The following is a 27,059-nucleotide window of genomic DNA, read 5'->3' as shown; positions in this document are numbered from 1 at the left end:
GCTACTTCAATTATTCAATTGTAATTTTGGAGTGCTTTCTGTATGGAGATCACGGTACTAAGAGCTCAGGAGAGTACATTGCAACAATAAACATGACATTCCCTGCCCACAACGAACTTACAGTCTACAGGGAGAGATAGACATTAATACAAATAAATAAAATTCCAGATATGTGCTGTGAGGCTGGGAGGTGGGAGGAGGAAAAGGGAGCTAATCAGGGTGACACAGAAGGGAGTAGGAGAGGAGCACAGGTGGGGCTTAGTCTGGGAAGGCCTCTTGGAGAAGATTTGGCTTTGGAGGGCAGGAGAGTAATTGTCTCTCAGATTTGAGGAGGTAGGGCATTCCAGATCAGAGGCAGGACATGGGCTAGGGCTCGGCTTTGAGATAGGCAAGGCTGAGGTATAGTGAGAAGGTTAGTACTAGAGGAGCAAAGTGTTTGCAGGCAGGGTTATAGAAGGAGAGAAGTGAGGTGAGGGAAGAGGGGGCAAGGTGGTGGAGTGCTTTAAAGCCAATAGGAGGAGTTTTTGTTCACAACTGATCCTTGGGCAGATCAAGTAAGACTTTTTGCTGCCTCAACAAACCTTGCCTTGAGCATCATTTTCAAAATGGGACAGCTGGAACCATGGAAATATTTTTGTGTGGGGGAAACTGCAAGCCACTAGGAGAACCCCAAGGCAGTCCCCTCTTAATGGAGAAACCCAACCCTATCCCACTTACCTGAGGATACCAATGAGGGCCTACCTCCTCTCCAAGGTAATTATACTCACTATTCTAGTTGATTAGGTTGGGTATTTAGTTCTTTCTAAATGCTAATCATGGGGAAATAGTAGTATTAGTAGGCCTTATTGAGTGTCCATTTGGTGCAGCACACTGTGCTAAGCACTTGGTAAATACAAAACAAAGAAATGACATGTTGCCTACCCAGAAGAAGCTGGCATGATAAATAATTCATACAGAAGTGGCCCCATATTTTACAGCAGTGTAGACACAGCCCAAATTCTATTTTGACCTGGTTATATAAAGTGTTTCTTTAAAAAAATGCTCAGCTCCTGAAGGTAGCAGGGAAAAACCCCCAACAACCTCTGTTCTTGCTTTCTTACTTTTGAAAGTATTTGTTTTTAAGAATCTTAGCAATTTGCTTCATACATTATTCATGAATTTCTCAGCTGGCTGGTAAGGCAGTTCTGCTCTTCATTTTTCATCTATCGTCTTTTAAAGGAAGTGAAGCAAAGGTGAATTTGGGGAATGAGGAAGTGAAAAATTCCTTATCCAATCACCCTGACAAGAAACTATATTCAATTTGCTCTGTAGCTTTAATATTATTCTCACCACATTAAACCATAGCGTTCAAATCTGACTTTCTTGTTTTGTTGCTTATGAAAATTAATTTCAATTATTTACTTTGTAAATACACCAACCTTGACGTTGGTGTGAAAATTTTAATTACATATGAAATACAATGCAATTATGTAGTCATTAAACAGGAATGACAGTGGTGTTAATGCCACTCAGGGCTGAATTGTCATAAGATGAATCACTTACTGCCATTTTTAGGTCTAATTTACTTTTTGTGTATCCAAAGTCTAGCCTGTAACAATCTGTCAGTGTTATTCCTTTTAACTTCAGAGAAGTTAGATTTTTTTTCTATGTTTCTGTGTTAAAGATGGAAGCGGCAGAACCATCCCAGGATAGTCTACTGAAAGAACAAATATGCCTATTAGCTCAAGAAAAACAGGGATTGTGTGCTGGATGAGCACTATATAAGAATTGATGTGAGTGATACTGAGTGCTTCAAGTATCTGTATAGCAAAAATCTTCATAATCTGGGTTTTAGAAAAAAAAATTGTGATGAAATTTACTTTAGCAAATTAGATTTTTTTAGCTATAGGAAGGTGAAGGGTAAAAAACAACAAATGCCATCTCAGTACCTCTGTGTCAGCTATGCACGGGGTTCTCCTGACACCTGTAGCAGCTCTTATCAGCATCATCAATGGTTTTTATTGATTGTGTCCTCCATCTCTTGCCCCAGATAACCACCTGGCTGCCTACTTTACTGAGAAAATTGAAACTACCAAGAATCTCCCTAAAATCTCCCCTACTCCTCTCCGGTCCTTCCCTCTTTCTGCCCCTTCTTCTATTCTCCATCTTTCCCAGCAGTAGCACAAGAGATCTCCTGTCTTCTCTCAAAATCCACCACCTCCATCTGGGCAACCCATACATCTCTGCATCAAACAGAAACTCCTCACCATTGGATTTAAAGCACTCAATCAGGTCTTCTTCTCCTACCTCACCTCTCTGCTTTCTCACACAACCCAGCCCACATACTTACTTCACTCCTCTAAAGCCAAAATGCCCTGAACACAGTAAGTGCTAAATAAATACAATTGCTTGCTTGATTGATAGCAGAGCATTGTACTAAGTGCTTGGGAGATCATAATAAAACAGGGTTGGTAGACATGTTCCCTGCCCACAACAAGCTTACAATCTAGAAGGGGAGACAGATATTCTTAAAAATAAGTAATTTGTAGCATATAATTTGTAGATAAGTACATAAGAGCTGTGGGGCTAAGGGTGGGGACCAAGTGCCCAAATTTCATAGATCCAAGTGCATAGCCATTTCTGTGCATAATAACTTACAAAACCCAACTACCCAAGTACTCACTCATCTATGGTCCCAATTTTCCTTTTCTTCCTCCTATCTATAAGTTACTTTAGTATCTATCTTTTCATTCATTCAGTCATATTTATTGAGCACTTACTGTACTCACTGAAGATAGGGATCATGTTTGCGAACTCTATTTTACTCCCCCAAGTCCTTAGTACAGTGCTGAACACAAAGCAGACACTTAATAAATACCTTTAATTGTTGAAAAGCAAGAATTTCCTGAAACAAAGTGTTCTGTAATTTCTGAGGAACATTATTCTACAATGGGACTGGGTTGGTCATATTCTGGTCTTAAGAGAGAACAGAGGCCAACACTACCATTCACTAGGTTCCCATAATACTTGGCAGGTAGTAGGGAGGTGCAGAATTTGTGACAGTCTGAGAGCCACAGCAGCACAGTTTTGGGGGAGCCTAGGAGCTCTTTCTGTATCGAAAGCAGAAACTCATGGAAAAGGGATATCAAACACTGTGTTTTTCCATCTCTCCTGACTACCAGCTCCCTGGCCTTTCCGTTGCAAGAGCAGCAATTGTGAGAAGAGAGGAGGGACAGAGGAAACAGTTTGAAAATCAAACAATGTTATTTATTGAGTTATTACTGTGTGTAGAGCACTTGAGAGAGAACAATAATATCAGAGTTGGTAGTCATGATCTCTGCCCACAGTGAACTTACAGTTTAGACAGGGGGTGGGGAGAGAGTCTGGAGCTCGGTGTGGAGGGCTGACCGCTTGGAAGAGAGGAGAAGTTGACATTAAATATGCAGGTTGAATGAGAGAGTTGACAGTAGGATAGCTCCAAGATTGAGAGCATAAAAGGCAGGGAGACTGGTTGTGCTGTCTACAGTAGAATCCTTCATGCCCCTGGGATGGCTGGAGGTGAATCAGACAGGAAATGGTTAGTTGAGTCTTCCTAAGGGAATTAGATGCTATTCAGATGCAGTAAGTCTTCTAGACAGCAACTAGAATATCCAGTTCTCCTGTTGAACAAAGTTGGCATCCTTTCCTATGTTAAGGAAAACACATATTGTGGTACCCACACATGCCACCCTTCCAATTCCATGGATTGCCACAAAGAACATTCTAGACCAAACATGCCCTTTATCAGAACTGTCTTCTGTGTGACTTTGGGCAAGTTACTTAACTTCTCTGTGTCTCAGTTACCTCGTCTGTAAAATGGGGATTAATACTGTGAGCCCTATGTGGGACATGGACTATGTCCAACCTGATTGGCTTGTGTCTACCCTAGTGCTTAGTATAGGGCCTGAAACATAATAAACACTTAAGAAATACTATAACCCTCTCCCGCAAAACTGAAAGAACAGTGCACTCAGCAATGGTGTTCAGGATTTAGTAAGGTGTGTTTAGTCCCTAACAAATTGTCCCCAGCCCTTATATTATAAAACATTACACAGACTAGGTCACTAATTTTGCACTCATTAATCAATCAATCAGTGGTATTTACTGTGTGCAGAACATAGTACTAAGCCCTTTTTTAAAAATGGTATTAAGCACTTACTATATGCTAGGGACTGTGCTAATCACTACTGTAGGCACAAGCTAATCAGGTTGAACACAGTCCATACCCCACCTGGGGCTCATAATCCTAATCCCCATTTTACAGATGAAGTAACTGAGGCACGGATAAATTAAGTAATTTACCCAAGGTCACACAGCAGACAAATGGTGAAGCTGGGGTTAGAACCAGATCCTTCTGATTCCCAGACCTGTGCTCTTTCCCTTAGGCCACACTGGGAGGGTACAGTACAACAGAGTTGGTAGATACATTCCCTGCTCACAACAAGCTTATAGTCTTGAGGAGGAAACAGACATTTATATAAATAAAAAAAATTATAGCCATATACATAAGTACTGGGGGGCTGAGGATGGAACAAATACCAAATGCCCAAAGGATGAAAAACCCTGTGCATAGAGGAAGCAGAAGGGAGAGGGAGCTGGGGAAAAGAGGGCTTAATTGGGAAGGTGTCTTGGAGGCGTTAATAAGGTGGAGGGGTGTAGTGGTGACAGTAATAATGATAATTGGATAACAGATCACTCCATAGCCACAAAATCTTCATACGCCCATTTTTCTGACCTTATCTTGTGCTCAGCTCTCCCAGTGCTGACCACTTACTTGCTCCTGAGCTCTCCTCTTTCCCTCTCCCTTCTCGTGTGGATTTTGTATGGAGCAGGAACTGTCACGCATCTGATGATCTTGTATCTACCCCAGCACAAATCACAGAGTTAGTGCTTAATGAATGCCGTTAAAAAAATTGCCACAAATCTTACAGCACTATTTTTCAGTGTTATCTGTTAAGCCCTTTCTATGTGCCAAGCTCTGTTCTAAGTGCGGGAGGTGTATCACTCTGGTCAGACACAGTCCCTGTCCCATGCAGAGGTCACAGTCAAAGGGGAATGGAAAACTGATATTTAATCCTCATTTTACAGATGATAAAACTGAGAAAAACAGGCTGTATGGAGCTGGCTATGAGCCAGGCAATCCAGATAATTATGTTTCTGCCACGGCAAATTGTGCTCTGCAATCTTTGCTGCCTGGTGGAAGGGAAAAGTGAGGACCCAGCTTTATTGGCAACCACACTCAGGCAGGTGCAGCCAAAGGAGGTTTGTTGTGTTCATTTCAAGAGAATTTAACAATTTATTCTGCAGAGGAAGTTACCAACAGGATGGGCGGTGCAGGAGACAGAGCCAATATCTGCCATGCCAGTGCCTTCTTAGGCCCAGGATCACAGCCTCTGGGTGGAGCATACCCAGGTGGGTGGCAGTGAGGAGCAGTGTGGCATCTACAGACACACCAAGACTGACCATATTACTTTTGTTGCCAATTAAAACCAATGGACGTCTTCCCAATGTAGGCCTCCTTCTCCTTCCCGCTCAGTGACCATGATGTAGATAAGGGGATGGAGAAAGTTGGGTTGAACCAGCTCCAGAAATAGAAAGAGTTGTGGGCCGCAGACTGTGCAGTTCAATCATTCGTGTTTATTGACCACTTTCTGTGTGCAGGGCACTGTACTAATCGCTTGGAAAGTACAATACAGGAAATAAAGAGAAACAATCCCTGACACAATGGACTCACAGTCTAGAGGGGAGGAGACAGACATCAATACAAGTAAACAGGCATCAATATAAATAAATCAAATTCTAGATACACACATATATACATAAGTGCTGTGGGGTGGGGAGAGGGGGAAAGAGCAAAGGGAGCCAGTCAGGGTGATACGGAAGGGAGTGGGAGCTGAGGAAAAGTGGGGCTTAGTCTGGGAAGGCTTCCTGGAGGAGGTGCACCTTCAGTAGGGCCTTGAAGTAGGGGAGAGTGATTTTCTGGCAGATTTGAGGCGGGTGGGCGTTTCAGGCCATAGGTAGGACATGGGCCAGGCGTGGGCGGTGAGATAGGTGAGATTGAGGCACAGTGAGAAGGTTAGCACCAGATGAGTGGAGTGTGTGGGCTGGTATGTAGAAAGAGAAAAGGGAGGTGAGGTAGGAGGGAGCAAGGTGATGGAGAGGATTAAAGCTAATAGTGAGGAATTTTTGTTTGATAAGGAGGTGGATAGGCAACCACTGTAGATTTTTGAGGCGGGGGCCAGTGGTACACCCTGAACCTATCTGTAGAAAGATAATCCTGGCAGCAGAGTGAAGTGTGGACTGAAGTGGAGAAAGGCAGGAGGTTGGGAGTTCAGAAAGGAGGCTGATGCAGTAACGTAGGCAGGAAGACTGATAGTGCATATAGCTTTAATTCTATTTGTTCTGACAACTTTGACACCTGTCTACCTGTTTCGTTTTGTTGTCTGTCCTCCCCCTTCTAGACTGTGAGCCCGTTGTTGGGTAGGGACTGTTTTTATATGTGGCCAACTTGTACTTCCCAAGCGCTTAGTACATTGCTCTGCACACAGTAAACACTCAATAAATATGGAGTGAATGAATGAATGATTGTACTAATGGAATAGCGGTATGGATGGAGAGGAAAGGGCAGATCTTGGTGATGTTGTGAAGGTGAGACCATCCGGATTTGGTGACAGATTGGATAGATGGGTTGAACGGAAGAGCGGAGTCAAAGATGACACCAAGGTTATGGGCTTGTGAGACGGGAAGGATGGTTGTGCTGTCTACAGTTATGGGAAAGTTTGGGAGAGGACAGGGTTTGGGAGGGAAGATAAAGAGCTCTGTTTTGGACATGTTGAGTTTGAGGTGGTGGGAGGACATCCAAGTAGAGATGTCCTCAAGGCAGGAGGAGCTGTGAGCCTGGAGAGAGAATTGGGGAGGAGATGTAGATTTGGGTATCATCCATATAGAGATGGTAGTTGAAGCCATGGGAGTGAATGAGTTCCCCAAGGGAGTGAGTGTAGATGGCGAATAGGAGAGACCAAGAACTGAACCTTGAGGGACCCCTAGAGTTAGGGGATTGGAGGGGGAGGAGGAGCCTGTGAAGGAGACTGAGAATTACCCACCAGCGAGATGAGAGGAGAACCGGGAGAGGACAGAGTCAGTGAAGCCAGGGTTGGATAACATATCCAGGAGAAGGGGATGGTCCACAGTGTCAAAGGCAGCTGAGAGGTCAAGTAGGATTAAGATGGAGTAGGAGTCATTGGATTTGGCAAGAAGGAGATCACTGGTGACGTTTGAGAGGGTGGTTTCAGTGGAGTGAAGGGGATGGAAGCCAGATTGGAGGGGGTCCAGGAGGGAGCTGGAGGAGAGGAATTTGAGGCAGCAAGTGTAGACGACTCACTCCAGGAGTTTGGAGAAGAAAGGTAGGGGGGAGATGGGGTGATAACTGGAGGGGGCTGGGGGGGTCAGGGGAGGATTTTTTAGGGTGAGGGACATGTGGGCATGTTTGAAGGCAGTGGGGAAGAAGTCATTGGAGAGTGAGCCGTTGAAGATGGTAGTTAAGGAGGGAAGGGACGAGAGTTTTTATAAGGTGTGAGAGTTTTTAGAAGGTGTGAAGGAAGGGGGTCCGATGTGCTTGGTGAGGTGGTGGCAGGTCCTGAGCATGCTCCAGCATAGGTTTGGAAGTGCAAATTTTTAAAGGGACAGGAATGGTTATCCTGAGCTCACATTTTTCCTGTCATTAGAGAGAAATCACAGTGAGCAAATTGCCCCAGTGGAGGTGGTAAATCCACAAAGGGGCATTTTTAGTTGCTTGACTGAGTAGCTGTTTAGCACACTGCAAAGCAAAGCTGAAGAGGAAAGCCAAAAACTATCAGGGAGCATAGCATGTGCAATTCTGTATCATCGACATGGAAGAGTTTCTGTATGACTATACAAAAGGTTACATTAGCTGCTTAATTATGGATGTTAATGTCAATGCTGATCTTTGTAGATTTTTTTCAAAGTAAAGGTTATTCTGTCAATGAGTAAAGAAGAGAGACAGCTTTGCTGAACAGCTGCCTGTGCAGTGATTCCAAATGATCTCATTAGGTAGAGTCATGGCTTCTTCAAAGCAGGAAGAAAGGAAATAACAGTATCCCTTGAACAGTAACTTTTATCCAGACTTTATAAGTGGGATTTTAGAAAAGTAAACCTGGAACAAGTCTCAGAATACAAGAAGTGTCTTTTACACTGGTGGAAATCTGAGTTCAATGCAGCTTTTTTCACTAAGCCAGGAGGTTCTCTACTGCATAGATTTGCCCTGAAAGAAAGGAAGATCTCTGGGGAGAAGCATTAGCTCTTTCAGTCTCCTAAATGCATGATGGGGATGACAATGATTCCTCTCTGCTCCTTCTCCACTCCCAAAGGAGCCACCTGAGCTACAAGAGAGAATTTCTAAGCAGTATGAGCACTAAATGCCTGAAGAAACTGAAAGAGGAGTTCTGGAGTCCCCTCGTTGGTAGATTTTTTTGAGCCCAGCCTGGTTATTTACCTTCACAGGATGGTATAAAGCGTGACTGAAGGAAAGACATGGGGCTGAGGGAACTTTCCAGGGATTACCCAGCCTTGTGAGTCTGAGAGTTTAGGCAAGGCAGATTTTGCCTATCAGAGACACTGGTCTTAGGATCTAAACCTCCCGGAATGGAGGTTATTGTTCTGAACCAAAAGAGGGTCAGCCCTCTCTCCCTCTCAGAAAGAGACTTCACTCATTTTGGAGACCTTCATATTCCCCTCTCTCCGCTCATTTGAATCACTGATGAACCTGGGAGTTTGGAGATTTGCCCCAGGGCCTTACAGGGTGGGAGCTGTCATTCTATCTTCCATCCCACCACTGTCTTCCAGGGACAGAGTGTGTGTGCGTGTGTGTGTGTGTGTGTGTGTGTGTGTGTGTGTGTGTGTGTGTGTGTGTGTGTGTCTGGCTCCTTTTGCTCTTTCCCCCTCTCCCCACCCCACAGCACTTATGTATATATGTGTGTATCTAGAATTCGATTTATTTATATTGATGCCTGTTTACTTGTATTGATGTCTGTCTCCTCCCCTCTAGCCAGGATGGGTTTATCAAGGGGGAACTCAGTCTCTCCTCGACACTCCCCCAGTGTTCTGTACAATGCTCTGCACACATTAAGTCCTCAGTAAATAGCACTGACTGATTCACACACATGAAAACTTACATATACACACACACACTCTCTCACACACACACACACTTTGGGCAGGGTTCAACTCCTTCATACCTAGCCTTCCAAAGGGTAGTTGTCATCATTTCCCTGGATTACTGCATCAGCCTTCTTGCTGACCTCCCAGCTTCCTGTCTCCCCCAACTCCAGTCTATACTTCACTCTGCTGCCTGGATCATTTTTCAACAAAAACATTCAGGACAAGTCACTCCCTTCCTCAAAAAACTCCAGTGGTTGCCCATCCACCTCCTTACCAAACAAAAACTCCTCACCATTGGCTTTAAAGCATTCCACCACCTTGCCCCCTCCTACCTCACCACACTACTCTCCTTCTATAACCTAGCCCGCACACTTTGTTCCTCTAGTGCTAACCTTCTCACTGTGCCTTGATCTTGCCTGTTTCAGGGCCAGCCCCTCACCCACATCCTGCCTCTGTTCTGGAACACCCTCCCTCCTCAAATCAGACACACATTTACTCTCCCCACCTTCAAAGCCTTACTGAAGGCACATCTCCTCCAAGAGGCCTTCCCAGAGTAAGCCCTATTTTTCCTCATCTCCCACTCCCTTCCGCATTGCTCGGACTTGCTCCCTTTCTCTTCCCCTGTCCCAGTACCACAGCACTTATGTACATATCTGTAATTTTGGTTTTTTTTTGTAGTAATGTCTGTCTCCCCCCATCTAGACTGTACGCTCATTGTGGGCAGGGGAATGTCACTCTTCATTGTTGTTTTGTACTTTCCCAAGCACCTAGTACAGTGTTCTGCACACAGTAAATGCTCAATAAATAGTATAATATAATAGACTTGTCCAAGGTCACACAGCTGACTTGCATCCATTTTGCAATGTGTGGCACTCCCGTTCCCCTCCTCCTTTACTGCACTCAATGCCACATGTTCCTCCATGACTGGCAGGAATGAGGGAGTGCTGATGGAATGAATTCCTTCAGGCAGATTCATGGCCCTAAAGTTCAAGGAATGAGGCTCATCTGCCATGGTTATTGAGAGGCTCCACCATCAATCATGAATACCACAATCCAGCTTCCTTAAAGTGGTTCCTGTGTTCTCAGTAGCATAATATTCTAAGCACTTGGAAGAGGACAGTTGTATTTTTAGGCATGATTCATTAGTACAGTGCTCTGCACGTAGTAAGTGCTCAGTAAATATAATTGATCGATTGATTGATTCATACCCTAAAGAAGGTCAAAGTCCAGTGGGGGAGCAATCAGTCATTCTATTGTGTTTATTGAGCACTTACTGTGTGCAGAGCTCTGTATTAAGCATTTGGAAGACTACAGTATAACAGAGTTGGAAAATGCATTCCCTGCCTGCAATGAGTTTAGATTCTAGAGGGTTTCAGACAATATAAAAATAAACTACAGATATGTACACAAGTGGTGTGGGATTAAGGAGGGGTGAATAAAGGATGCAAATCCATGTGCAAGGGTGATGAAGGGAGTGCGAGAAGAAGAGATGAGGGGTTAATTGGGGAAGGTGTCTTGGAAGAGATGTGCTTTTAATAAAGTGCTGAAGATGGAGAGAGTGATCGTCTGTTGGATACGAAGAAGGAAGGCTTTTCAGGCTAAGCTTTTCACTGTACCTCGATTCTGTCTGTCTCACCACTGACCTCTCGCCCACTTCCTGCCTCTCACCTGAAACTCCCTCTCTCCTCATATCTGAAAACTTCTCTCCCCTTCTTCAAAGCCTTGCGGAAGACACATCTCATCCAAGAGGCCTTTCCTCACTAAGCCCTTCTTTCCTCTTCTCCCATTCCTTTCTGCCTCGCCCTGACATCCTCCCTTTATTCATCCCTGCTCCTAGACCCACCAGACTTATATCCGTATCTGTAATTTATTTATTTATATTAATGTGTGTCTCCCATTCTACACTGCAAGCTCATTGTGGGCAGGGAATGTGTCTGTTTATTGTTACATTGTACTCACCCAAGTGCTTATTACAGTGGTCCACACACAGTAAGTACTAAAAATAAATGCAATTGAATTAATAAATGAAAGGATGTGAGAAAAGGGTTGGCAGTGGGAGAGATGAGATCAAGGCACAGTGAGTAGGTTGGTTTTAGAGGAGCGATATGTGCGGGATATACTATAGTAGGAAATCAGGGAGGTAAAGTAGGAGGGGGCAAGATGATTGCACACTTTAAAGCCAATTGTGCAGAGTTTTTGTTTGATACAGAGGTGGATGGGTAACCAATGGAAGATCTTGAGTAGTGGGGAAACATGGTCAGAATGTTTTTCTAGAAAAATGATCTGAACAGTAGAGTGAAGTATGAACTGGAATTGGGAGAGACATAAGGCTGGGAGGTCAGCAAGGAGGCTGATGCAATAATCAAGGCAACATAGGCTAAGTGCATGGATTAACATGGTAGGAATTTAGATGGAGAGGAAAGGACAGATTTTAGTGATGCTGTGAAGTTTGAACTGGCAGGATTTGGGGACAGATTAAATATTTGTGCTGGAGTTGATGAAAGTGCCAAGATTATAGGCTTGTGAGGCAGGAAGGATGGTTGTGCAGTCTATAGTGATGGGAAAGTCTACAGGGTTCGAGTGGGAAGATGAGGAGTTCTGTTTTGGACATGTTAAGTTGAAGTGTTGGTGGGACATCCAGGTAGAGATGTCCTGAAGGCTGGAGGCAATATGAGGCTGGAGAGAAGGAAAGATATCCAGGCTGGAGATGTAGATTTGGGAATTAGCTGCATAGAGAAGGAACAAAAGAATTCTCCAAGGGAGTGGGGTATATATGGCGAATAGGAGGGGACCGAGAACTGAGCCTTGAGTGGCTTCCACTGTTAGCGGGTGAGAGACAGAGGAGGAGCCCATGAAACAGACTGAGAATGAGCAGCCAGAGAAATAGGAAGAGAACCAGGAAAGGACAGTGTCAGTGAAGCCAAGGTTGGATAATGTTTCAAGGAGAAGGGGGTGGTTGACAGTGCTGAGTGCAGCTGAGAGGTCATAGAAGATTAGGATGGAGTAGAGTTCAATGACTTTGGCAAGAAGGAGATCATTTGTGATCTTTTAGAGGGCAGTTTTTGTGAATGAAAGGAGTGGAATCCAGTTGGAGAGAGCCAGGGAGAGACTTGGAGGAGAGGAAATGGGAAAGCCAGTTTAGGCAACCTCCTCAAGGTGTAAGGTGAGGAATGATAGGTGGGAAAAGGGGTGATAACAGGAAGGAGCCATGAGGTCAAAGGTGGGTTTTTTTAAGAATAGGGGAGACATGAACATGTTTGAAAGTAGTGGGGAAAAAGCCACTGGAGTGTGAACAGTTGAAGATGGTAGTCAGAGAGGGGGGAGCAAGTGTTTTGAAAAGGTATGGGGTTGGAGATGCAGGTGGGAGGGGGATGCAGACACTAAAATAAATTACAGGTAGAGCAAAGCACTAAAGTATAAAAATCTGTATGTATGTACAATAGGAGTGGAGAGGGTTAGTTAACCGTGTGCTGAAGAGGAAGTGGAAGGAATACAAAGTGGGGAGATTAGAGATTAATTAATCATGTAAAGCCTCCTGGAGGAAATGTAATTTCATAAGGACCCTGAAGATGGGGAGAGCAGTGGCCTGTAGATGTGGAGGGGAAGAGAGCTGACTGACTCACCCCACCTCTATCACCACGACATTTAAGTACAAATCCTTGCAATCTGTTGCTTCCCTTATCTATAATGCATTTTAATGTCTTTCTCCCTTACTAGATTGTAAACTCCTTAAGGGAAGGGAGGGTGCCTACCAACTCCACTGAACTCTCTCTAGTGCTTAAAGGGACATAGGACAAATACTGCACACAACAAATACTCAGTAAATACCAATGATGGACTGAGAGCCCTTGGAGTCAATAGCCCTGAGCTTCTGCTTAATGCAGAGATTGCTGGGCCAACTTTGAAGGTCTTTGAGAACTGGGGCTACCAGAAACTGGGAAGAAATTCTCCCTTTTGGTTTGGCAGGAATGAGGAAATAGAAAATCAAAGAGCTGGGTGAAGAGGAATCTCTCTCTTCTCTGCATCCAAGGAAATACTTATTTCTGCATGTATTTAATGTGGGAATTTAAAGCTTCAGGGAAAGCCAGGAACATCTGAGTCTTCCATCAATTAATCAATCAATCAATCATATTTACTGAGCTCTTACTGTGTGCCAAGCACTGTGCTTGGGAAAGTACAATATGAATAGAGTTATAGACACGTCTCCTGCCCACAGAGTGCTTATAGTCTAGAGGGGAAGACAGATATTGATGTAAATAAATAAATTATGGCTACATGCAGAAGTGCTGTAGGGCTGAGAGAGAGGTGAATAAAGGGTGAAAATCCAAGTGCAAGAGTGAGGCAGGTGGGAGTGGTAAAAGAGGAAATGAGTGCCTAGTCAGGGTAGGCTTTGAAGGTGGGGACAGTGATCATCTGTCATATATGAAGAAAGAGGGCATTCCAGGCCAGAGGTCAGAGGTCTTTATCTACAGTAGTTCATTGTCTCAGATCCAGGCCCATGACCTTACTGTTCCCCACAGAAATGATAAATTCATGGACTGACTATCCACAGAAGGCAGGATACACACTGAACAATAAGGACTCCATCCTTAAAAGGTGCTAGAAACTGAGAAAGAAGATAACTTGGGAAAAGATTGGATCTCCCTCTCAAAAGTAGACTAGTTTTTGTTAGCTCTGAGGTCAGCACATTAAACAAGACAGCGGGCAAACTGGGTGTCAATAGAAAAGGGACAAGAGATAGAAGAATTAAACTTTCCATTCTTATGTTCATTAGTGTCAAAAAGTCTGTCTCAGTCCCAAGTTAGAAAGATCACCCTTTGATTGTCTTTCAAATATGACTTCAAATATGATTGGGAAGCAGTGTGGCTTAGTGGAAAAAGCACAGGCTTGGGGAGTCAGAGGTCATGGATTCTAATCCTGGCTCCGCCACTTGTCTGTTGTGTGACCTTGGGCAAATCACTTAACTTCTCTGTGCCTGAGTTCCCTCATCTCATCTGTCAAATGGGGATTAAGACTGTGAGTCCCACTTGGGACAACCTGATTATCTTGTATCCACCCCAGAGCTTAGAACAGTGCTTGGCACGTGGTAAGCGCTTAACAAATGCCATCATTATTATTATTTTTATTATTAAATGAGGTTAATGAGACACTTCTTAAACCACAGCCAAAGTGAAATAGTAGCATCCAGTTTCATGGGGCACCAAAAGGCAAAATGTGAGAGGATGTGGGTGGGTTGAACAAGATTATTCCTTTGGGAATAAACCACTGGCAATGGGCTAGGCTACGTAGGAAGCCATCGATGGAGTTCTTCCTACTAATGTGACGTTTTGGGAATCGTTACACAATTCATTATATTTCCCCATTATAAGGGCGCTCAAGTACTTAGTTCAGTGCACTGTACCTTTTGGAAGCTCAACAAATACAATTACTACTACTATTCCTAGTACATCTAACATCTACTACTATTCCTACTACTACAACATCTATTACTAATCACATATTCTGATATATTCCTTGCCTCTTTTGGGAGGGAATCGCCACCTCCTATTAACTCTTCCAGGTCCTCACCCTGAAGTTTAAACAAGTCCTAAAATCAGCACCCAATCTTGTGCTTCCTAAATTAGAGACCCCATTAAGAGCCAGATTAGGTGAGGACTTTTTAAATTTAGCCCACCCCTTGTAGACTCTTCATCACTGCCACTTTCCTGTTAGTGTAGAATTGAGACTGGTACCTAGAACTTGGGTAGGGGATTCAGTTGTAGTTGTCTGGAAGGGGGAATCAACTATTTCTCTTTCAATTCACTTGGGAAGAGTCCAAGCAGGAGGTGGATCAATCAATTCATGGTATTAATTGAAGGCCTCTGGGAGCAGATGATTGTTCTGGGCTCTTTGGAGTGAACACTGGAAGCAAAGTACAAGGTTTCTGCCTCGAGGAGGCTACAGTCTGATGGAGGAACTTACGATCTAAGAGGCCCCCGCAATCGTATGAATGCTATGTTGACCTGTTTCCCCTCAAGGGATGCCCAGGGAATAAAGCAAGCTTGGCCTCTTGCTAACATGGTCAAGGTGCCAGAGTACAGGAAAAAACTGGCCATTTCCCCAGCATCCACTGGTGGTCATGGCTATGAAACTAGACCTCTCACTTGGCAATGTCACAAAGGAGAGGTGGTGAGGGGATAATGGCTACCCTTGGTAGGAGGAAACAGATAAATGTGCTTGTAAATGGCATAAGAGTCAGACTGCTGCAGGCTCTTTTCTGCAAGCTACTGTTGTAATTTTGACTGTGGCCACAAACTACTTCAATAAACTCGTTAAATGATATCCACCTGGGTCTGGAAAAACATGCCCTTTTTTCTTTATGATCTGTTTCACTAATCTTTTTATGTTTGTTTTTCCCTTTCCCAGCACCTGAGGATAAAGAACAGGAGTAAAAAAGCTTTCCACTTCTACCTTAAAGGAGCTCGCATTCTCCAAGTTTGTGCTGTTAGGTCAGGGCTGACCTTTACCCTGGTGTGGTCCCTTACTAGATAGCCCCTGGATTCAGCTCAGCACTGTGCCCCATCCATCATGGGATCTCACCAGGACTCCTCAAGCCTCCTTTCTTCTCCTAGTTGAATGAGCATGGGCCCGAGAGTCAGAGTACCAGGATCCTAAATCCCGGCTCTGCCACTTGTCTGCTGTGTGACCCTGGGCAAGTCACTTAACTTCTCTGTACCTCACTTTTTTCATCTGTCAATTGAGGGTTCCATACCGGCCCTCCCTCCTACTTAGACTGAGAGGTGGGGCTATCGTGTACCTAACTCAGAGCTTAGAACAGTGCTTAGGTGTACTAGTAACCACTTTAAAATACCACATAGTATTTTTATTATGAAAGTTGCACCTTCCCTCCTGCCTCATCTAAATCATGCTATCTGTGGGCTGTCCAGGTGAGACAGACCTGATCCCTTCCTTCCAGACAGCTCCACTATAAAACAGACAAGCTTGACTCAGATGTCTAAATAGCCCTGTACACACTTTGTAGTAGAGAGAAGACACATAGGAACAAAATAGGTATAAAAAACAAGTGTTCATCAAATGGGTCCCCTAATTCCTCCAGAAGTCAGCAGCACAGCGCACACTTTCTGATGGGGGTACGATACTAGCCCAGGATTGAGGTGGTTCTGAGCAGCACAGACTTTTCCCAATCTTCTCTCCTCCCTTTCCACTGCCCTGGTGCCATTTCTGGGGTTGGCCAGGGTGAAAGAGTTGGGGGCTGGATGGGAAGATTCAACCAGTCACACTGGACCTCGGGGTTTGACTCCTTTCCTCCAGACTTAGACTTACTTTCTTCCCCAAATCTCCCCAAAGCTGCCCTCCCCTTCCCCTTGTCCCAAACCAAGTCAAGTGAGGGGCCATCCCTGGCACTACAGTTGGGGGCATTCTTGGAAGTAAGGTGGGCAATGCTTTGTTACAAGCCCTAGTGCATTTTTTCCCTTCATAGCTCTTTTGTGAGAGTGAATACCTTCTCTTCTTATTTCAGATTCCATAAAAACACCTGAGCTCCCGGGAAGAAAAGTTGTAGCTAAATGTAACAATAAAAAATAATTTTTGGATCAGAGGACCCTTGGATCTGAGATTGTGTCTTTCTCTGTAATTTGGTTGTCTTTGATGGTACATAATGATAATAATTACTATAATAGTGATGACCTGCTCCCTAGAGAGGAGTTTACCTTATCTCCAGCCTTTCTTAGGAATTGTCCAGATAAACATAGCCTGATAAAGACAGATGATATATTTTTTTCCTCCTACTGTGAGTCTTTTCAATTCTTCCGCTGGCTGAAGCCAATCTCCCAGTTTCCTTCATGGCCAAATCCTGGCTTTCTTGTTTCCATTTGCTCCCTGTTAGTACAAACGTCTTCCTGGGCCTGCAGTGGGGTCCCCAATATGTATCCTACTGTCTGAGCCCCACACCATGCCCTCTCTAATGATAGAATGCAGGTGGCCAGGACTCATTTCTTCCCGTTCACCTAAAAGGGAACATTCAGGAATTACTGTCTTTTTCGAGCCTTTCTAATCTTCATTGAAATGTCTGGCTTTTGACTTCTATTCTTCTGTTTTCCTCTACCTACAGTGTAGCAAGTGAAAAATTATTCTCAGGTTCTTCCAAGGAGAAAGAGGTACATGCAACCTGTCTTTTCAATTAATCATCTAAGGTGGGGCCAACTGACTCTCCCTCATACAGTCAAGTTCCTGATTTATAAAATAAAAGATCAGTTTTCTCCAGCCTGTCCACTGAGGGAATAGATGCACACACATCTGGGCATAAGGGGGTCTTCTGAAGACCCCTACCCTCTCTTGAACCTTCCACTGTTATCATGGGATGTTTTTCCTTCTGCACCCCGCAAACTCTCCTTCATTTCTCCTTATTTTCCAGCACTCACTCTTCATTGCAGACCAGTCTGTTTTGCATCCTCTGTCCTTATGCTCTTTCTGAGTCTCTGGACAAGGTAACCATGATATAGAGGCCACTCCCAGCTCTATTTTCCCTACCACTTCCTCGCTCCACAACTCCAGATCCAGGCACCCCTCTCTGGGAACCCCATTCTCTAAACTGTGAGCACCTCTCCTCTCTGCACCTCACTCTTAACATTGTTGGGTCTGTATTATCCACGGGGGTAGTGGGATCTTCTTTAATTAATTAATTCATTCATTCAATCATATTTATTGAGCGCTTACTGTGTGCAGAGCACTGTACTAAGCACTTGGGAAGTAGAAGTTGGCAACATATAGAGACGGTCCCTACCCAATTACGGGCTCACAGTCTAGAAGGGTCTAGAAGGGAATTCTAGAAGTGTAGATTTCTGCTCTCCACATGAAACCCCTCCACACTCAAACCATCTTCACAGTCCCTCTCATGACCCAGGATGATCACTTCTGCCTGGGTGACTCCCTGCTCGATGTTGAGTGCAGGTTTTCATATTATCTTTCACATTTGTCGCTGACTTGTACTTCCCAAGGGCTTAGTACAGTGCTCTGCACACAGTAAGCGCTCAATAAATGTGATTGAATGAATGAATGAATTTTAGAATCTCTCAGAGGGTTTGTAATTTTTTATAGCATTCATTAAGCACTTACTTTGTTCCAGGTACTGTATTAAGTGCTGGGGTAGATACAAGGTAATCAGGTTGGGCACAGTCCATTTCCCACATGGGGCTCACAAACGTAATCCCCCATTATACAGATGAGGTAACTGAGACCCAGAGAAGTTAAGCAATTTACCCAGCAAACAAGTGGCAGGTTCAGGATTAGAACCCAGATTCTTCTGACACCCAGGTTTGTGCTCTATCCACTGAACCTCTCTGCTTCTCTAAGCACCTATGAGCTGAATGCCATTGTTCATGGCTACTTTTCTAGCCAATTCAATAAATCTATCTAGAGGCTGCTCAAACAAACGTGTGAGATGAGGCAGCCAGATTTTGAGAAGTGGCTCAAGAGGTATTTCTAGCCTCCATCTTCCAACTCTCTCCCCTGCTGCTGCCAACAGTCTTCTGGGGCACTGTAGAACAGTTGATCTCTCAGTCACATAACTATGCTGATGTCTGGGTTTCTGGAACAGGCTTGGTTGTGGGAATAGTGCTGTTTGTGTCCAAAACATCTCTGCTGTACTCTCCACAAGACAGTTTTTGTGGTGCCAAAAGCATGGCTGGCTTTTGAATAGCATTGTGGCAAAGTGGAATGCCTTGGAAGTCTAGTCCCAGCTCTTTCACTGGCCTCCTGCATGACGCTGGGCATGACACTTGATCTCTCTATGCCTTAGCCCTCTCATCTCCAAAATGGTGATAATAATACATGCCTCTCCCCATCACACAGGGTGTTCTGAGAACTAAATTCTCTAAGTAGCTTCAAAATGTTTTTGGCAAATTCAAGTGCTAATTTTAATGCTAATCAACCACCTCCTGTTTTAACTAGACTAGTTTACACATGCCCAACTTCTCCCAGTGTAGAGGGATCTTCGCAAAGTGGACAAAGCACTCTGCCCCTCTAGACTGTACACTCATTGTGGGCCGGGAATGTATCTGTGGATTTTATATATTATATATATTGTGTATATTGTATATAGAGAAGCAGCGTGGCTCAGTGGAAATAGCGCAGGCTTTGGAGTCAGAGGTCGTGGGTTCAAATCCCAGCTCTGCCATTGTCAGCTGTGTGACTTTGGGCAAGTAACTTAACTTCTCTGGACCTCAGTTACCTCATCTGTAAAATGGGGATGAAGACTGTGAGCCCCCCGTGAGCCCCCCTGTGAGCAACCTGATCACCTTGTAACCTCCACCGCGCTTAGAACAGTGCTTTGCACATAGAAAGCACTTAATAAATGTCATTATTACTATTATTATTATTATATTGTACTCTCCCGAGTGCTTAGTACAGTGCTTTTCACACAGTAAGCGTTCAATATATATGATTGAATGAATGAATGAAGGACTGAATAAACAAATTAGATGTATGAGTGAAATATCTCAGTCTCACAGCAGCAGATTCCCTGTCAAACTTCTTTGGCAAAGGGAACAGTGGAAACAATTTTCTGAACTATGCAGGTTAAAGGATCTTGTGATTCCACCAAGGCATTTAGAAATCCTGGATGACTGAAATTGGTTGCCTGCACTACTCAACCACACAGGGTATTGGTTCAGCTCTTCTCTTCAGGCTTGCATGCACATTGTTGTGACACTGGCCGGTTCAGCATTTCACCTGCACTCTAGGTCAGCCAGGTGATTGAAGGCCTGGGGATCCAGGGAACACCATTACACTTGGTTGGCCACTCTGTAATTTATTTATTATATCTGTGATTCATTTATTTCTATTAATGTCTGTCTTCCCCTCTAGACAAAGTTCCTTGTGGACAGGGAACATGTCTACCAATTCTGTTGTATTGTGCTTAGAATACAGTGTCAGCTGTGTGACTTTGGGCAAGTCACTTAACTTTTCTGTGCCTCAGTTGCCTCATCTGTAAAATGGGGATTAAGACTGCGAGCCCCACGTGGGACAACCTGACTACCTTGTATCTGCCGCAGTGCTTAGAACAGTGCTCGGCACTTAGTAGGTGCTTAACAAATACCATCATTATTGTTATTATTGCAATGCAAGTGCTTAGTACTCTGCACACAATAAGTGCTCAATAAATAACATTTATTGATTAAGGAAACACTTCTCTTATTACTCCTAGGATTCAGAGAATTGTTTTCCTGATCCTAGACAAAGTTTGGAAATATTCCCAGATACTGTCCCAGCATGTGCCTGTCTTCCAGTCGACACCTAGCTTAAAGACAGAGGGAGAGACGAGAGGGAAAGAAAACAAGAGAGAGGTAGAGAAAGAAATAGAGAGAGAGACTGAGAGAGCAATAGCTAATGAGATTCTGCAGTGGATACATCTCCATTTATTGATGGTGAAGAGAGGGATCCTCATATTTCGGCATTAGAAAGCAAAGTAAATGACCATGACAGATCGATTAACAACACACTCCCAGGACTGGCTGCATGTGAAAAATTGATTTAACACTTTCAAGATAACCTAGATGAATTTGATGGCTATTTTGGGACCATTTATGTGGAGCAACTGATGACCTTAATTTTACACTCCAGATTGCCAATCAACATCCCAGCTTGTTTACTAGGAGTCAGGAGAGCATGGAATCTGATGACCGCTGTGCGTGTCTCTTAGAGCCATTTGAAAGAAAAATCAGATGCGGAGGAGAGAAGGGAACTGGGAATGAGTCCCGGTCAGATAACACATATTCATTTGTTTCTTCTATTTGATGATCAAGGTAGAAAAGTGTGTTTTTGTCAGAGGGAGAGGAGTGAATTCTGGTTGCATTTACTCTAAGAGGCCTTGTTCATGAGGTAATCAAGCAAAGGAAATGACCATTTCTGAGTGCCTCCTGTCTTCTCTGTCAGCATCCCTCCCTGGACAGTGGTGATGTGTTCCTCTCAACCAATGAAGAGAACACAGTGTTGCTTTATGGGGTGGGCACAAGTGAAGAGGAGGAGGAGAAAGCGTTGTCTTCCTCATCCCAAGTGTTTGGGTGTCGCACCGCGACCCAGTGCCGTCAGGTTCAAGTCAATCGATCCATCAATCAATGCTATTTATTGAGCATTTACTAAGTGCAGAGCGCTGTACTAGGCTCACAGAAGAGTACAGTACCACAGGTTTAACAGGTTCCCTGCCCACAGTGAGCTAACAATCTAGAGGGAGAGACAGACATTAATGTAAATGATTTATAATATATAATTTAAAGATATGGACATAAGTGCTGTGGGGCTGAGGGTGGGATAAATACCAAATGCCCAAAAGTTACAGATCCAAGTGCATAGGTGATGCAGAGGGAAAGGGAGCTGGGGAAAAGAGGGCTTAATTGTGAAAGGCCTCTTTGAGGAGATGTGATCTTGAAGTGTCAAGTGTTTCACAAACTGGAGTCTGTTAGGGGGAATGGAACAGTGATGGGTCTAACCTCTGCAGACAAACTCCATCCAGCTACCTCCAGCAGCAGCTCTAGCAGCCCTTCCTTCTCTCCCTACCCTCCGGGAATGGCCTTGGAGGCTCAGCATGAAGCCTTGAGCTGCCACTGGCATGGAGTCGGCACCCTGCCCCTACCTCCACAACTGTACAGTGGTATTTAAGGAGTGCTTACTGTGTGCAGAGCACTGTACTAAGGGCTCCAAAGCATACCTCCATGTCTCCAGGCATGGAACTGGAGTCTTCTGAGTAGTGTGGAGTTCCTGGAGTCACGGTGTACCTCCAACCCTTCCTCCCTTCCCTGATACTTCCTCCCAGTTTCACAGTCGGGATTAGCGACATATCATATCTGATATGTTCATATCTGCCGCGCCAGGCCCCCTCTCCAACCCCATGGCCACAGTGTACATCTGAGCCCGCAGTCCTGGAACTGAGCTCTGCAGGAAACCTTGGGACCACTGCTACTATGGCACAGCTCTAGGCCATCCTTCCTTCCATGGTCTTGGGGCCAGACCCTAGCACCCTGGATTCCCCTGGTTCCTTGGCCCCAGAGTAATGCATTAACATCATCATCATCACTATTATATTTGATAAGCACATAGTATTGGTCATGCACTCTTCTAAGCTCTGGGGTAAATATAAGCTAATTTTTTAATGGTATTTATTAAGCACTTACTATGTGCCAGGCACTGTACTAAGCGCTGGGTCAGACAAGGTCCATCTCCCACATGGGGCTCACAGTCTATGGGTTTGACTGTAAGCTTATTGTGGGCAGGGAACATGTCTACCAACTCTGTTATATAGTACTCTCCCAAACACTTAGTACAGCACTCTGCACATAGTGCTCTGCACTCTGCACTCAGCACTCTGCAATAAATATGACTGATTGATTGATTGATGCCAGTGACTCCAAGATGATGGGTTTGGCCACAAAGAGGAAACCTAGGAGGGAGCTTCTAGGTCACTAGGGGAGACTTACAGGATTTTTTGTCGTAGGGTAGGGTTTGCTGAATTGTACTTTCCAAGAGCTTAATACAGTGCTCTGCACACAGTAAGCGTTCAATAAATATGATTGAATGAACTGAGTGAATGAATAGGGTAATATTCAAGGAGGGATGACGAATGATGCATGGGCAGCTTCAACAGAGGAGAGCTGACTGACAGCTCAGAGACCAGTGATGGACTTTGGAAAATTGATGCAGATGGAATCACTTGGGGGAGGGATGGAATAACTGACTGCTTCAGCTAGGGGTGGTTTGGCGTGAGCAAAGCCCAGATCTGCAGGCAACATGGGCTTAGTGCTTGGGCCTGGGGACACTTGCTTAGACCTCCCTGGAAGGTCCCTTGACCTGGAATGAGCTACTGGTTCATGTCTTTTCTATGCTATTCCTCGCTGGAAGTGGTAGCAGTGGTCAGGAAAAGAGTCAATTAACTAATTCAACAAAGAATTCCAGGCTTACCAGTTTGCAGAGCTGATCTTATTCTTCTTCAAAATTTAGGAAAATAGGTAGATCACCTTTAGCAGAAAGCAATCTACCCCGACACATCTTTTCTCCCATACAGACAAGCAGTTCAAGTTTGGAACAGGTCTATTGTAGGAATGTGTAGATGACAATACTTTTATCAGTCAGGAGAAAATTTTTCAGGTTTTCCTGGCCATGGCATGGAATTTTGATTTTGCGTTTCCTTCATGAGCGCTGCCTATCTATAGCTGCCCATGACATATCATCTCTCATGCTTCATTCCTCTCCAGACAACGTTCTCACTTTGGCTCACTCTCATCTCTCGCACTGCTGATGCCCTCGCCGCTTCCTGGAAATCCCTCCCCATCCACATCGACATCCCCCCATCTCATGACCCTCCTGAAATCACATCTTCTCCAGGAGGCCATCCCAAATTAATTTCAATTTTTCCCACCCTATTTCCCCCACCGACCTCCCCTCTGAAACTTCCTCTAGTAGGGGAGATAGACATAAAACTATTTGTAAATACTGGAATCAAAGTAAATAATCAAATATATGGGTTTGAATAATATTCATTCGAAAATGCTAAGGATGAATATAAATAAGTTCATGAAGGCTGGAGATTACCATTTTAGGATTTGGACACTCCTATCTCCATCCCTGTTGCAGTTATCTTTATACTTTAGTTCCTTTTTCTCTCAAACAATGGTATTAATCAGTGAGTATATACTGGGCATACAGTACTATAAGCACTTAGTACAGTGCTCTGCACACAGCAAGCACTCAGTAAATATGATTGAATGAATGGTTTGCTTGGGAAAGTGCAGTGCATAGAGTTAGGAAACATGATCCTTGTTCACAAGGAACTTACAATCCGCAGAGGGAGAAAATCATTAAAATATATTTTAAGATGTAAGGAAATGTACATTAAGTGCTGTGGGGCTGAGCGTGAGGTGAATATCAAGTGCTTATGGGTACAGATCCAAGTGATTAGGTGACCACATTGCTCCATGCATTCAATAGCCTCCTAAAATCCTACCTTCTCCAAAAACCTTCCCTGATTAATTTCCAGCTCCCCAAGTCATGTAAGTGTACCAGCAATCTCCAGCCCTCATGCACTTCTATATACTCATTCTCTGCATTTTTGAATAAATGCTATTCAGTTCCACACATTCAATTATTTACTTTGCCCTATTTGTAAATATTTGTGTGTCTATCTCCACTACTAGTGTGTAAGGTCTTGTGGCCAGGAATCATGTCACATGTCTGTTTTTCACTACTCATGAGCTTTGAATAATGCATTGCCCTCAGTGGGTGGTCAAACATACTATTACTAATACTTCTACATGGCATAATGCGTAGAGCATGGGCTTAGGAGTCAAAACTTCAGGGATTCTAATCCCAGCTCTGCCGCTTGTCTGCTGTGTGACCTTGGGCAAGTCACTGAACTTCTCTGTGCCACGGTTACCTCATCTGTAAAATGGGGATTCATTCATTCAATCGTATTTATTGAGTGCTTACTATGTGCAGAGCACTGTACTAAGCGCTTGGGAAGTACAAGTTGGTTGAGATTGTGAGCCCCATGTGGGACAGGGACTGTGTCCAACCTGATTTACTTGTATCCACCACAGTGCTTAGTAAAGAAGTTCTTGGCACATAGTAAGTGCTTAACAAATATCACAATTATTACCATTATTACTATTACCACTAGAACTAAAAGCCATCATTATCATTATTATTAGAACTGCTAGTAATAATAATAATAATAATAATATTGGTAGTTGTTAAGCATTTACTTTGTGCTAAGCATTGTTCTAAGTGCTGGGGTAGATACAAGGTAATTAGGTTGTCCTACAGTCACAGTCTTAATCCCCATTTTACAGATGAGGTAACTGAGGCACAGAGAAGTGAAGTGACTTGCCCAAAGCAGACAAGTGGTGGAGCAGGGATTAGAACCCATGACCTCTGACTCCCAAGCCCATGCTCTTTCCACTAAGCTACGCTGCTTCACTACTACTACTACTACTACTACTGCTGCTACTGCTACTACTACTACTACTACTACTGCTACTCTCACTCAGGTCCCTGTAGAGAGGAAACGAGTCTCCAGAAGTGATAAGAATGATTTTCCTCCTGTTACTTCCAGTCCTGGAGAAGACAGGGACTGGTTTTGTCTTGGTCAGAGAATGTAGACGATAGGGCTGAGAAAGGGCGAAATGTGTAGCTGGAAAATAGTAATCTGGAAAATAGTACCCTCCTCTACATAAAGAGGAGCTCTCAGATCAATTTGCAGTTTATTCCTTAGGACTAATAATAATAATAATGATGGCATTTATTAAGCGCTTACTATGTACAAAGCACAGTTCTAAACGTTGGGGAGGTTACAAGGTGATCAGGTTGTCCCACGGGGGGCTCACAGTCTTAATCCCCACTTTACAGCTGAGGTAACTGAGGCCCAGAGAAGTTAAGTGACTTGCCCAAAGTCACACAGCTGACAATTGGCAGAGCTGGGATTTGAACCCATGAACTCTGACTCCAAAGCCCTTGCTCTTTCCACTGAGCCACGCTAGTGCCGGAACTAATGAAAAAATGTTCAAAGAATGTGATTCAAAAGCATTGAAAAGGATGTATCAATCCCTACATGAGAAGTGTTACTCACCTGAGATAGATTCTGAGGTAGCTAGATGAATCCCTTTATATGAATTCAATCCTAACAAATAACTGTGGAGACTAAATATAGACCACATGGAGCATGGATTAATCAGTGACAGGGACTCTGCTGAGAAAAAGTGATCTACCAGCACACCAAACAGCTGGCACAAGCCTGACCACTCTAGGTGAAGGAGAATGAGTGGAGGGTGAAAGCGAGGTGCTTCAGCGTACAATGTGGAGAGTAAGAAGCTTTTCAAAGAGCTCAAGGCAGGCTGTGGACTGATATCCAGGGGTACTCGGCCCTCACTACATGCTGAGTCACACCTGCTGACCAATAATAATAATAATGATGGTATTCGTTAGGTGCTTACTATGTGCAAAGCACTGTTCTAAGCGCTGGGGAGGTTACAAGGTGATCAGGTTGTCCCACAGGGTGGCTCACAGTTTTTAATCCCCATTTTACAAGTGAGGTAACAGAGGAGTTAAGTGACTTGCCCAAAGTCACACAGCTGACAGTTGGCGGAGTGGGGATTTGAACCCTTGACCTCTGACTCCAAAGCCCGGGCTCTTTCCAATGAGCCACGGTGATGACTCTGCAACTCTTGGAACAGTTTGGCTGAACTCTTCCAGAAAGTTCTCAGTTGCCCATCCTCATCTTGAACATGGCTATAAGAGATCTGGGGCAGTCTCCCACAGTCAACCGTCTCGCATTCCCATGCTACCAGAAATAGTGAAGGCAAGGCATCAAGTTTCAGACTATAAAGCTGCGGCCCTAGATGGCATTTCAGTGGCGGTAAGAATAATAATTATGGTATTTGGTGAGTGTGTCGTGTGCTAAATGCTTAAGTAAATGCAGTATTATCAAGTCAGACACAATTTTTTCCCATGTGGAATTCAAAGCCTAAGAGGAAGGGAGACCTAGTATTTAATGATAATAATAATAATAATAATAATAATAATGGCATTTGTTAAGTGTTTACTATGTGCAAAGCACTGTTCTAAGCTCTGAGGGGGGATACAAGGTGATCAGGTTGTCCCATGTGGAGCTCACAGTCTTAATCCCCATTTTACAGATGAGGTAACTGAGACTCAGAGAAGTTAAGTGACTTGCACAAGGTCACACAGCAGATGTGGCAGAGTCGCGATTCGAACTCATGACCTCTGACTCCAAAGCCCGTGCTTTTTCCTCTGAGCCACACATTTTGACAGATGAGGAAACTGAGGTTCTGAAAATTTACGTGACTTCCCCTCAGTCACAT

Source organism: Tachyglossus aculeatus, chromosome 10, assembly GCF_015852505.1.
Source record: "Tachyglossus aculeatus isolate mTacAcu1 chromosome 10, mTacAcu1.pri, whole genome shotgun sequence".
Lineage (NCBI taxonomy): Eukaryota > Metazoa > Chordata > Mammalia > Monotremata > Tachyglossidae > Tachyglossus > Tachyglossus aculeatus.
The sequence above is the reverse complement of the archived record's forward strand: the minus strand, read 5'-3'. Positions refer to the sequence as shown.